Consider the following 12,950-nt stretch of genomic DNA (forward strand, 5'->3'; position numbering starts at 1 on the left):
AATGGAAAAAGTGATGAAAAAGACCATGCATGCGTTTGGGGACAGGCGTGGGTACGCCCAGCGTAGTAGGGTGAGTGATCGCGGGTACCAGGACGCGTACGCCCAGAGTCATTAAACCCTAATTTTTGGGACATCCACTATATAAGGAACATTATGGTTCCAACCTTAGCCTCCATAAACACTCTCTTATCCTCATAAACCCTAGATAGCCGTCCCACCTCCATTGTTGGGTGTGTTTGACCTTAGAAAGCTTGTTTTGGCAAAGGAGAGTCTAGAACAAGAAAGAGGAAGTTGTCAAAGAAGGAGTTGAGTGGTTGGAGCTTGTAGATCTGGAAAAACATCATCTTCCGAGGCCCTTTTTAAGGTATAAAGTTCTGATCTTGATGTCTAATCTCTTAGATCTCCTCTAGTACAAGTTTATGGACCTTTTGGTCCCAAGATTAGGTCTTGGTGAGTTAAGCTCGTTTCTAAGACCAGGGTTGCCTCCCTTAGAGTCATATGAGTCCCATAAGCAGTAAAGTTCCAACCTTTGGGGTTCTATTAAGCCCATGCATGAGATCTAGTTCTCTTATTGGACGTAGAAGATCATTTTGGAAGTTTGAGTTGGTTTGAGCCATATTAAGTCACCAAGTCAGTGACTTTATGGTTTAAGTCGTGAAATAAGACCTGGATCTGAGTTTGTAGCCCTTGGGATGGAGTAGTAAGCACTTAATGTGGAAATGACTTAACAGAGCACTACGTTGAGCGTACGTGCAGGTACGCCCAGCGTACTCGTTGATAGGTGCATTTTATGCACCTATTTTGCATGTTTATTTTCGTCTTTTTATAGCATTCCACTTCATAATTCTTGCATTTAGTTGACTTTTTAGGGTAATTGCATATTTCATTAAGAATGCCTGGTATATCACTATTTTTTATTTATTTTGCAGGCATTATGGAGCATGGAACGTGGAGCTTGGATGCATGGATGCTTGGATGCTTGGAGCATAGAGCTTTGGAACATGAAGAGAAGATGAACCGGTCATTCCATGGCAGAAAACATGAAGATGGAGCCAACAGTGAAGACTTTTTGGAATTTTAGCAAAAAGCATGGGCCATGCCAAAAACACATGGTCAAGACAAATGGCCATGCCAAAAACACATGGGCAAAAGGCATGACCATGCCAAAAATGCATGGCCTTATGGCAAGTCACGTGGACTTTAATTAAAAGAGCAGAAGAACGTCATTTTGAAGGGAGAACGGTTTTGGGAGCAGTTTGGGCGATCTTGGGTGATTTTGGGGAGAATTATTGGAGCTTTTGAGAAGACCTAATCATTGCAAACACTTGGGATTTCATTTTTGTAAGGATTAAACATTCCAATTCCATATTTATTCTTGTTTGATTTGTTCTTAGCCATGTGTGGCTAAGAAACCCTAGTTTCTAGTTCTTGTTCAAAACATGTTGATTGCTTGACTTGAAGCATATGATTTGATGTTTGATTTGTGATTCCATTCTAGTGATTATGTTTTTGTTTAAACTAGAATCCTTGAATTTGATTTGTGTTTGATTGGCCACTTTCATGAATTGAATTTTTGTGCAGTTAATTAACTTTTAGGGTACCTAATCGTTCTATTGAGTTAATAATTGGTAACAAGCAATAAGTTTTCTTATTGTAAAACATATATCACATGTTTTCACACTTCCGAGCGTATGAGAAGAAATGAACATTGTTGGGAAGCTTGTACAAAACTTAATGCAGTTTTTCAATACAATCTAAGAGCGTGTTTAGGTTGAATTAGTAAAGCTAGGTCTAATCCAAGAGCGTGTTTTGGTTAGATAATTTGGCAAGCGAGAGTTATTAGAGCGTGTTAATATCTTTCAGTACCAACATAGAATAACAATCTTGAATTACATCAAGTCATAATCAAGTTAAACAACAACATTGAGAACTAGAACTAGAACCATTCAATCAATTTGTTTACAAATCTATTTCATTTTGTGCATGCTTTTTAAGTAGATTGTTATTTAGTTATTTACTTTTGCAAACAAACCCCCCCCCCCCTTTGTGACCAAAATACCTTGTGCAAAGAGGTATAGACTTTTGTCCCGTGTCTCTGTGGTTCGACCCTGCTTGCCTTGTACTACTTTTTAGTGCATTAAAGCGGTGTATTTCGGAGTATATTGTACCCCTTTATTTATTGGGTCTGACACGCCTATCAAATTGGCGCTGTTGCCGGGGGCACGGTGTTACTAATTGTTTATACCAAGATTTTTGTGAGCAGGTACATCTCTATCAAAAAAAAAACAAAAAAAAAGTGTGGCTCGGAGATGAACACTCCTTACATTAAAGACAAACTTTCTGAGCTAGCCCAAATTTTTATGACGATTGAAAATGACTAAAGTATGCAGCCCACACCTATTCCTTGTGATTTTTGCACTCAAAATGGACACGACACCAACATGTGTCCATATTTACAAAGGGAATGGGATGAAGTGCAGGAAAGGGGAAGCTACTACTGGCCAAATCAATGGAGTTATGATCAACCTCAACATGATCAATGGTGGGAAAACAACCAAGCTTGGGGAAACAACCAATACCAAAACCCATACCATGCTTGGGGAAACGACCAATACCAACCAATTCCACAGTTCCAACCACCATATTCTGCACCTCCCCAACAAGCTGAAACTTCGAGCATGTCCTTGGAAGAAATTGTGAAAAGTATTGCCACTACTACCCAAATCTTCCAGGAGACAACCAAAGCTAGCCTCAAAAGCTTAGAGCAACAAATTGCACAACTTGTTCAATCTGTCAGTATATTGGAAAATCAAGGCGAATTACCATCGCAAACCGAAGAGGACCCCATGCATACTATTTTTGCCATGACCTTGAATGATGGAAATTTTTTTGATGACCCAAGATTGCAATTTGAAGACGGGGAAGAGGAGGGGGAAGTAGAAGTGGAGAATTTTGTCAAAGAAGGAGTAGAAATTGATAAGGTTGTCACGGAAGCTATAAAGGAGGTGTTGGAGGTTGACGAAAGAGAGGTTGAGCCACCCGCTACCAATAAGAAACTCCTTTCACTGGTAGACCAACCACGAGATTCGGAAATGATAAATCTGTCGGGCTCTTCAAAGGATATGTATCCCAAGAAGGAAGACATTCAACCGGTCATTTATTCGACATCTGTATCAACGAAAGAAGAGTTGATCACCTTACTAGACAAGTACAAGAAAGGGTTCGGTTGGATGATTGTTGTCATCAAGGGTCTAAGTCCAGTATGGTTCCCAAGCAAAAAGAAAGTTAGGTACAAGATAAGTGTCCCATTTGAGGAAGTGGTAAGAAGTTTACTGAGTTGGAGAGACCCAACATTAAAAAAATAACATACGACAGGGGTCAAGTCGAGCCAAAGACTTGAAACAAGGGCGGCTAATCGAGAGGCAACTCGGGGAGTATTTTCTTTCCATTCTTCTTTTATTTACTTTATTTTGTTGTGTTGCAATGTTTTTTTAGTCTTTTTAGAGTTCCAAAAAAAAACCATCTAAAAGATTGAGAGGGAGTCATGTGTTAAAAAAAACGTTTGTGTGAGGTTAACAGTAATTAAAAAAAACGTGAATTTTTGAGGTTAACAGAAAAGAAAAGCATGGGCATGTGAAATTGGCATGGGCAAGACTCAAAAACACATGGCCTAATTTTTTGACCATGCGTGACGACGAGGATTTCAAAAGAAAAAAAAAATTATGCATGGGCCATGCTAAAAAATGCACGGGCAAGGACAAAAATGCATGGGCTAAACTCACGGCCTAATGCAAAAACTCAAAGGGCCATGCTAAAAACGCATGGGTTGAACTGAAAACACACGGCCTGGCTTGGACCATGTGTTTTGTGTCATTCTTCCACCTCACAACTCACGACTGTGCACTCTCTCCTCCTAAACACTCATAAACTTTTGACTTTCATCAATCAATCCAACATTAAAGCTCAAAGGTTTGTTGTTTTAAGTTACTAACTCCATCTTCTTCTTCATCTAGGTAGAGTTCCCTCCATGAAAGTGTACAAAATCGAATCTTGCATAAAACCCTAGTTTTTTTTCTTTGTAAAATTTGACTTGATTCTTGTATTAGGTTTCAAAATTCTTTTGTAGGGTTTCAAGAGCAAGCTTGGGGAAGTATTTTGTAAAGAAGATGGGAAGCTTTTACCTCCGTTTGTGCATTCCACCATTGAAGAGCTCAACTTTTCTTGAGGTTGGATGAAGTGAAAAAAAGTCAAGCACACATTACAAATTTAAGCATTTGAATGGTACATTCCTTCCATATCTCAAGTTTGATGCATAAATCCTAAGATTGTTTGACTAGAATTGTTGAGAATTCGTTCATATGCTCTATATAGCTATACATTCATGGTAAGTAGGTTACCCTATCCTCTCCGAGCATCGAGGACGATGCTAAATCTTAAGCTTGGGGAGGGGTCTTTTTACATTAGGTTCTACTTAGTCTCCACATGCATTTTATAAAAAAAAAATAATAAATAATTAAAAAATAATCCAAAAAGATTTTACTTTTCTTATTTTCAATTTTTCCATGCATTCATTTCAAAGCATACAAAAAAACTCAATCTAAAGAAACCTAATCTTCTTGAATAAGTTGAAGTGGTAAATTAGTCGTGGCTTTAGATTAGAACTTGTTCGTTTTTCATTAAAAATCTTGAAGCAACCTGATCTCACACGAACACGTCTCCCGAAGCTACTCGTGCAAAACAAAAAAAATGATAAGGTTATCAACACCGAAGCATAAAGACATGTATAGGTTAGCCCTTGGAACACACGACCGGCTTATGAGTAGTAAGTGCTCACTCATATCCAAACTTCAAGTTCAAAAGAGCCATAAAATGAATATAAAATTTCAGTGACTCGAATCCTCCAGCGCTCTAAAAAGTCTTTTCTACCTATTCCCTTCTAAATATCGTGCTTGGGGACATTGTTTCCAACTATACTTACGGGTCTTTGCGCGTTTACATCAGTCCCCCTAAAAGAGTCAAGATTAAAATATGAGGAAATAAACCTGGCAAACAAAAAAAAAACAAAAATAAAAAGATATAAATAAATAAATAAATAAAAATATTATTAAGTTAATCTGTGACCTTTGGGACTCGAATAAGTAAACCCCGAGGGGTGTTCTACACCTAATTGCCTAAAGCAAAATTGTTTGGGACTGATTGGGTTAAAAGTTCGCTACACGAGTTCCATAGAAAGTCATGAACTTAATAATAACAAATAAAGCTAATCTGTGGCCTTTGAGGTTCGGGCAAGTAAACTCGAGGGATCTCTTTAAATCTAGCACACTAAGGTCATCTGATTTGGATGTGTTGGTTGGAAGCCCGTTACACGGATTTCAAAGAAAGCCATGAGCTTTATTTGTAGAAAAATATAATTGGATAGTTTGTATATATTTATGTTTATAGTTTAATTGAATAATGTGTTTGAAAAAAATGTTTGGTTGTAAACATTGGGACTGACTGTAAACTACTTTGACTGGTATAAGTGGTTTGAAACATGTAACCAATCTGGGTAAATATTAGGGAATTTTTAGAAAATATTTTTTAGAAAAAGATTGTTGTTAGTCAACAAATAACTGGAGTCGATCATTGTCATGATTTGAAAAATGAAAATGAGCATATTTTGCATCACATGTTTTCACGAGAGTAAGACCATAATTTGTTCCATGTGCTAACCCAATACCTGTAAAAGTGAACAAGTGTTGTAACTTTTGATTTTGTTGAGTTGCGTTAGGGAATGGCTAAAAACCTTGTTTTACTTGTTATATATCTTTGTGGGGTTAATGTCAAGTTATCTCAAGGCCCGACAGTTACACCTTCGACTGTATGACATAATGAGGTTAATTGGATTGAATATGTTCGTTTGTTTTGTTCATTGCATTAATGTTTGAAAAAAAAAATCTTTTTGTACATATGTTATTTTCATTAGTTCTTCTTTTATTGCATGCATGCACTCTTAATTCCATTTAGTCCTTTTCGTTCCTTCCATTCTTTTCATCTTAGTTTCTTTTTAGTCACCTATCGTTTTTTCTAGGTAGATTCTCAATTTTCTCTTTTTTGAGGACAAGAAAGGTCTAAGCTTGGGGAGGTTTGATAGGTGCATTTTATGCACCTATTTTTCATGTTTATTTCTGTCTTTTTATAGCATTCCACTTCATAATTCTTGCATTTAGTTGACTTTTTAGGGTAATTGCATATTTCATTAAGAATGCCTGGTATTTCACTATTTTTTATTTATTTTGCAGGCATTATGGAGCATGGAACGTGGAGCATGGATGCTTGGATGCTTGGAGCATAGAGCTTTGGAACATGAAGAGAAGATGAACCGGTCATTCCATGGCAGAAAACATGAAGATGGAGCCAACAGTGAAGACTTTTTGGAATTTTAGCAAAAAGCATGGGCCATGCCAAAAACACATGGTCAAGACAAATGGTCATGCCAAAAACACATGGGCAAAAGGCATGACCATGCCAAAAATGCATGGCCTTATGGCAAGTCACGTGGACTTTAATTAAAAGAGCAGAAGAACGTCATTTTGAAGGGAGAACGGTTTTGGGAGCAGTTTGGGCGATCTTGGGTGATTTTGGGGAGAATTATTGGAGCTTTTGAGAAGACCTAATCATTGCAAACACTTGGGATTTCATTTTTGTAAGGATTAAACATTCCAATTCCATATTTATTCTTGTTTGATTTGTTCTTAGCCATGTGTGGCTAAGAAACCCTAGTTTCTAGTTCTTGTTCAAAACATGTTGATTGCTTGACTTGAAGCATATGATTTGATGTTTGATTTGTGATTCCATTCTAGTGATTATGTTTTTGTTTAAACTAGAATCCTTGAATTTGATTTGTGTTTGATGGCCACTTTCATGAATTGAATTTTTGTGCAGTTAATTAACTTTTAGGGCACCTAATCGTTATATTGAGTTAATAATTGGTAACAAGCAATAAGTTTTCTTATTGTAAAACATATATCACATGTTTTCACACTTCCGAGCGTATGAGAAGAAATGAACATTGTTGGGAAGCTTGTACAAAACTTAATGTAGTTTTTCAATACAATCTAAGAGCATGTTTAGGTTGAATTAGTAAAGCTAGGTCTAATCAAAGAGCGTGTTTTGGTTAGATAATTTGGCAAGCGAGAGTTATTAGAGCGCGTTAATATCTTTCAGTACCAACATAGAATAGCAATCTTGAATTACATCAAGTCATAATCAAGTTGAACAACAACATTGAGAACTAGAACTAGAACCATTCAATCAATTTGTTTACAAATCTATTTCATTTTGTGCATGCTTTTTAAGTAGATTGTTATTTAGTTATTTACTTTTGCAAACAACCCCCCCCCTTTTGTGACCAAAGTACCTTGTGCAAAGAGGTATAGACTTTTGTCCCGTGTCTCTGTGGTTCGACCCTGCTTGCCTTGTACTACTTTTTAGTGCATTAAAGCGGTGTATTTTGGAGTATATCGTACCCCTTTATTTGTTGGGTCTGACACGCCTATCACTCGTCATGGAGCTGGTACACTAAGCGTACGTTGAGTTACGCCCCGCGTAACGCTGCCAGTTGGGCCTTGAGTATTTGGGCCTCGATGTGGACTGCGCTTTGGACTTTGGGTCTTTGGGCCTTAGTGGGCCATTAGGAGTCAGGGAAGATGGTCCAAGTGTGGGTGTTGGGCTTAGGGTAAGGCCCAATAAGGAGAATGGGCCCAATGTAGCAAATTGGGCCATTAATGGGCCATTAGTGGGCTCGAGAGCTTACCTAGTGTTGGGCCTTTCATATTTTGATTTTGGGCCTTAGTCATGGACCAGTTTGGAAAGGGTAAAATGGTCAATTTTCCCTTGGAAGGATATTGTGCTTGGGCTAATGATTATTTTGCTACTTTGGATAGTTCGGGATTCTTGGTGAAGTGGTGGTTCGGGCATCTGCTTCTTCAGTTCAGAGTTTCGGCAGTTGCGAGGTGAGTTATCCTCACTATATCGACAGAGTCTACGACACCAAGGCCGACCCTTTATCGGATGGAAATCCGGGTAGTTGTTTGTTATGTTTGCATCCTGGTAGTTAGGATGGTATATGTTAGAGACCTGGTTAGGGTCGGTATCCTGGTGTATAGGATGATGCTATGCTAGTGACCGGTTAGGTCGGAATCCTGGTAGGGATGTGCTACGTATGTGATTTGCTAGATTGGTTGATTTTTTGTGAATTGTTATATGATTATATGTTTATGTGCACATGGTTGTTTGACTGGGGTTGGATTGAGGAGGGTCCTGCTTTGTGCTGTAGGCCAACATACCCAGGGCGGACCGGTTATCTCGAAGGCCCTGCGAGCGGTCCGGATAGGCTGTAGGCCCCAAGAGGGCGGACCAGACGTGCCGAGGCTCGGAGAGGGGACCAGGCCGACTGAAGGCCCGATGCGGGCGGACTAGTCATACTGTAGACTCAGAGAGTGGACCAGGTGGATTGAAGGCCCGGTGCGGGCAGACCAATCACATTGTAGGCTCGAGGTATATGGTTAGACTCGGAGGGTGGACCAGGTGGATTGTAGGCCCAGTGCGGCGGACCAGTCACATAGTAGACCCGAAGTGCATGGCTGTTATGTGTTCTATTTCGATATGGCATGTTATGTGTATGGTGTATGTGGTTGGTATTATGGGGGTATTTCGCTAAGCTTTCGGGCTTACAGTTGTGGTTTGAATGTTTCTGGTACTTCAGGAAACCGTGGCAAGGCAAAGGCATGATCGTACCGCTCCTCATGTTTTATGTGTTTATGATGTGGTTCTGGGAAATACTCCGATAATAAATGTATTGAAAACCTTTTTGTAATAACTTTATGAAATTGGGTTGTTTTTGAAAAGTTTAAATTAGTTGGAATTTTTAGAGCGTTACAGTATCCAAACTACATATAAATATTATTTCAATTCTATACGAGAGTGCGTGCTAAGTATAATGGTTTACTTATGTTATAAGTTCTATGCGTACACGAATTCAGGCACTCTATGTTTAAGTGTCTCTGCTCGTAAACATACTTGTAAAAGGTACAAGTTCGCAAGCCATAGACATTGAATGACACTACATGTGGCTATAACCGATACATTATGCCTCGTTAGACACCGTTGTAGCTAGCAACTATATGTGGGGTTATCAACCCGTATAGGACACTATACATAAATTCCTTGCTCCATAGAATTAACGGTTATATTCAAAGGACCTTACTAAGTTTTTTATTATTAGTTTATGAAGTTCCATCTCATGTAGATTTAACGGTTTCAACCATCCTCATAACTCCAACAATTCTACGATTCCAACTGTTAAGTTACTAGACCAACGACTTAACCGTACATATAATTCCAACATAAATCGGGCAACATAACGATTGTGAACAGAGCAAAACCTGATTTCAAGCACCGTGAAACCTACAATTTCCATAATATTTGGTAAATTGTATCATTGATACCTTACATAAATTCTTAGAATATGATTCTTAAAATCCAGAAATCAATTATCTAATAATATAATAAAAATGATTCATATTTTTATAATAATTATAAAGATATAATAACATTGTTCTTATGATTATTTTTTGCATAACTTCATATAATATATAATTATTATTTGATTTTTGTTATTATTCAAATAATTATTAATTAATTGTTCAAACCATGTTTTCCAACCAATTTAGGTAATGTACTTTTATATTATAAATTTTAGTTTGAAAGGCATCTAAGTTATATATAATTTCGTTCTATACGTCCTTGACACATTCATGATTATTTTTAACAAATATCATAATTTTATAATTCGCAAGACATATTTGTATCATTATAGTGATCTATTTATAATCTTGTGATTTCTCTTGATATTTATATTCATAATTCACCCGAGATATAAATATATATCATCTTTTAGCATTCTACTTTAACTTGTAAAATTTATTGATGATTTAGTACGTTTTAGATTGCTATTTCACAATCTTTTAGCTAATAACAATTTATGATGCATTTTAACGTATGAAACTTGAAAATCATCAAAATTTCGATAGATATGCGTGTATTCTCTCTAAAATGTTAAAACAATAAAAGAGGGACCATAGAAACTCACATTCGATGCGTGATCTAGATGTAGGTTTGTTTTGGTGAAGCTCTTTGTAAATAACCGTAAAGTAACCATTCGTGCGCTTTGAAATATTTCCGAATTTGTTTTGTAATATTTTAAACTAAAGGGACTATTTTTGTAATGATTTAAATCGAAAGGCGGATTTTATATTTTATAAATTGGTGTAGGGTTGCTTTGGTTAAAATATATAATTAGAGGGTTGTTTTGGTCAAAATAATACAAACAATGACGATTTTAATTAGAGCTGACAAAAATCAATCCAACCCACTAATCCAACCCGAATCCAACCCAAATTTAGTAGGTTGAGTTGGGATTTTCAACATTTTTAGGATAAATGGGTCAACCCATCTAAACCATTTAATTAAATAAGTTGGGTTGAGAAAATGTTATCAACCCGTTTTCAACCCACCAACTCATTTAACTTGATATATATTTTATTTAATAATTATTTAAATATTACCATGTATTAATTTAAGTATAGATTATAAATTACAATGTTGTATTATTATTTATGTTTTAAAAAATGCAATCATAATTTCTATCTTTTTTCTTTGCACCGACAACACTAGTCACTCTTCAAAATCATTTCGAAATTACTTATCTTTAATGTTACTTGAACAATTTCTTTGTATTTGTGAATTGAGATTGTGTTTCTATTATATACTTTGAAAGTTAATTTAAGTTTAGAACAAACTTAAGTGGTATAATCTTCAGTTAATTTATTTACTTTTTTATTTTAAATGAGTTAACCCAGGTTTAACCCAATTATTTAATAGGTTGAGTTGAGAGTTGCATAAACGGGTACAACCTATTTATCTGAAAGGTTGGGTTGGATTGGAAATATACATCCATTTAAATAAAAAGGTTAAATAAAAAGGTTGGGTTGGGTTGAAATCTTCAACCCAATTAATAAATGGGTTGAACCCGAACCCAACCCAAATCGACCTATTGCCATCTCTAGTTTTAATCTTAAAACCAACAGAAGGGACTAATTTGGTTAAATAGCTCAAACAACGGGACGGAAAAAGGGAAGCAACAGATCGATGGGTGTTTGGGGGGTGCTACATGATAAAATAAGGGGAAGAAGGAGGGGTTGTAACACCGACTTGGTCGCCGGATTCTAGAGAAAGGGTATTGAGACATCCCCAAAATATTGACAGAAAATTTCGTTTTATTTATAAAGGAAAAATCATTAATTGCTTGTTTCAAAACCGACACATTACAATCAGAGTATTAATTCCATAACAAAGTCAATGCGAAATATAAAGTGTGTGTGCCATGTAGTCAACCTGAGCTCTTCCATTGAAAACCGAAGTACCTGAAACATAAACTGAAAACCATAAGCCCGAAGCTTAGTGCGTTCCCCAACATACCACATACCAAACATACAATAAACATATAGTGGGCCCCGCCCATCATCGGGCTCCGTCCGGCATCGGGCCGCGACATTGGGCCACGACCGACATCGAGCTGAGCTCGGTAAAATGGGTCCCGCCCAACGTATAATAACATATATCAAATAAACACATACACATGCAATAATCATAGAGATACATAACATACAGATATCCATCAGGTCCCGCCCGACATCGGGCCTTAGCGCGGAAGACATTTAAACACAAGCACATGCAAGAGTCACAAAAACAAATAGCATACTAACAACATAATATAAACATGGGCCGACCATGGTGCCTTCGACCCGCTAAACATGGTAAGTAAACTCACCTCACACAGACGATCCCTAGCTGTTGGCCGACAGATTGTCGAACTGTTAATCATCAAAATAATACCCAATTAACAATTGGGTTCCAATACATAACCATAAATCCATACTTGGGGTAAAAAGACTATTTTACCCCTAACCTATCTTGGTCCAAAACCAAGGCCCAAACTTACACTCTGGAGACCCAAAAGCCAAAAAGGTCAACCAAGGCCCAATTATGGCTTAATTTTCCAAATTGGGCCCAAACCCTTTACATGGGCCTTAACCTAAAGCCCATCTAAATATCCTAGTCCATACACTTGTCCTTAGATGGCCCAACAAGGACCCAAACATCTAAGCCCAACTCAAAGCCCAAAAAGATTAAGGTTTTTCACATAAAATGACGATTAGGGTTAAGGAAAAACACTTAACCCATAAGGACTTAATCCATTAAGACCATCACTCTACTAGGTCAATCATACAATGGGGTCGAGCATAATTAATAATTCCAATCCAACGGTCAAAAACGTGTGTCCCGACAAGTCCCAAACAAAAGTCTCCAAGATTAGGGTTTTCTAAACCCTAATTAGGGTTTCCAACCGAAACACATGCCAATTAGTCCAATAGTTAAGTTTTAGGCTGATTAGGGTTTCACTAGGCCAGACACCACCCACTGCCACCTCGGGCAGTGGTGGTCGACGGTGGTTCACGGCGGCAGCCACCACCTCATGGTGGTGGTGGTTATGATTCTAGGACAAAACAATGACAAAAGCACTCCAAACACCAAACCAATCATGTACATAAACACACAACCACCAGAGATGGTGGCTAGTGGCAGCAAAGCGGTGGCAGCCACCATCTTACGGTGGTGGCGATGGGTTTTCCGGCTAAATAGTGCACATACAACCACACGAACATAGAAAACAACATATACACTCGAACACACATACACTCGACCACCTCCTAGGCGGCTGACGTTGCCGAAAATGACGAGAACAGTGGCTAAAGGCCACCGGCGGCAGCAACGACGTACCCGACGTCGAAAAAATAGAGAGGAAAGGAGTGGAAAGGCGGGTGTCGATTAGCCTTATCGAGAGCTTT

Source organism: Lactuca serriola, chromosome 4 (genome assembly GCF_051521515.1).
Source record: "Lactuca serriola cultivar US96UC23 chromosome 4, Lser_US96UC23_V15, whole genome shotgun sequence".
In the NCBI taxonomy this organism is placed as follows: Eukaryota; Viridiplantae; Streptophyta; class Magnoliopsida; order Asterales; family Asteraceae; genus Lactuca; species Lactuca serriola.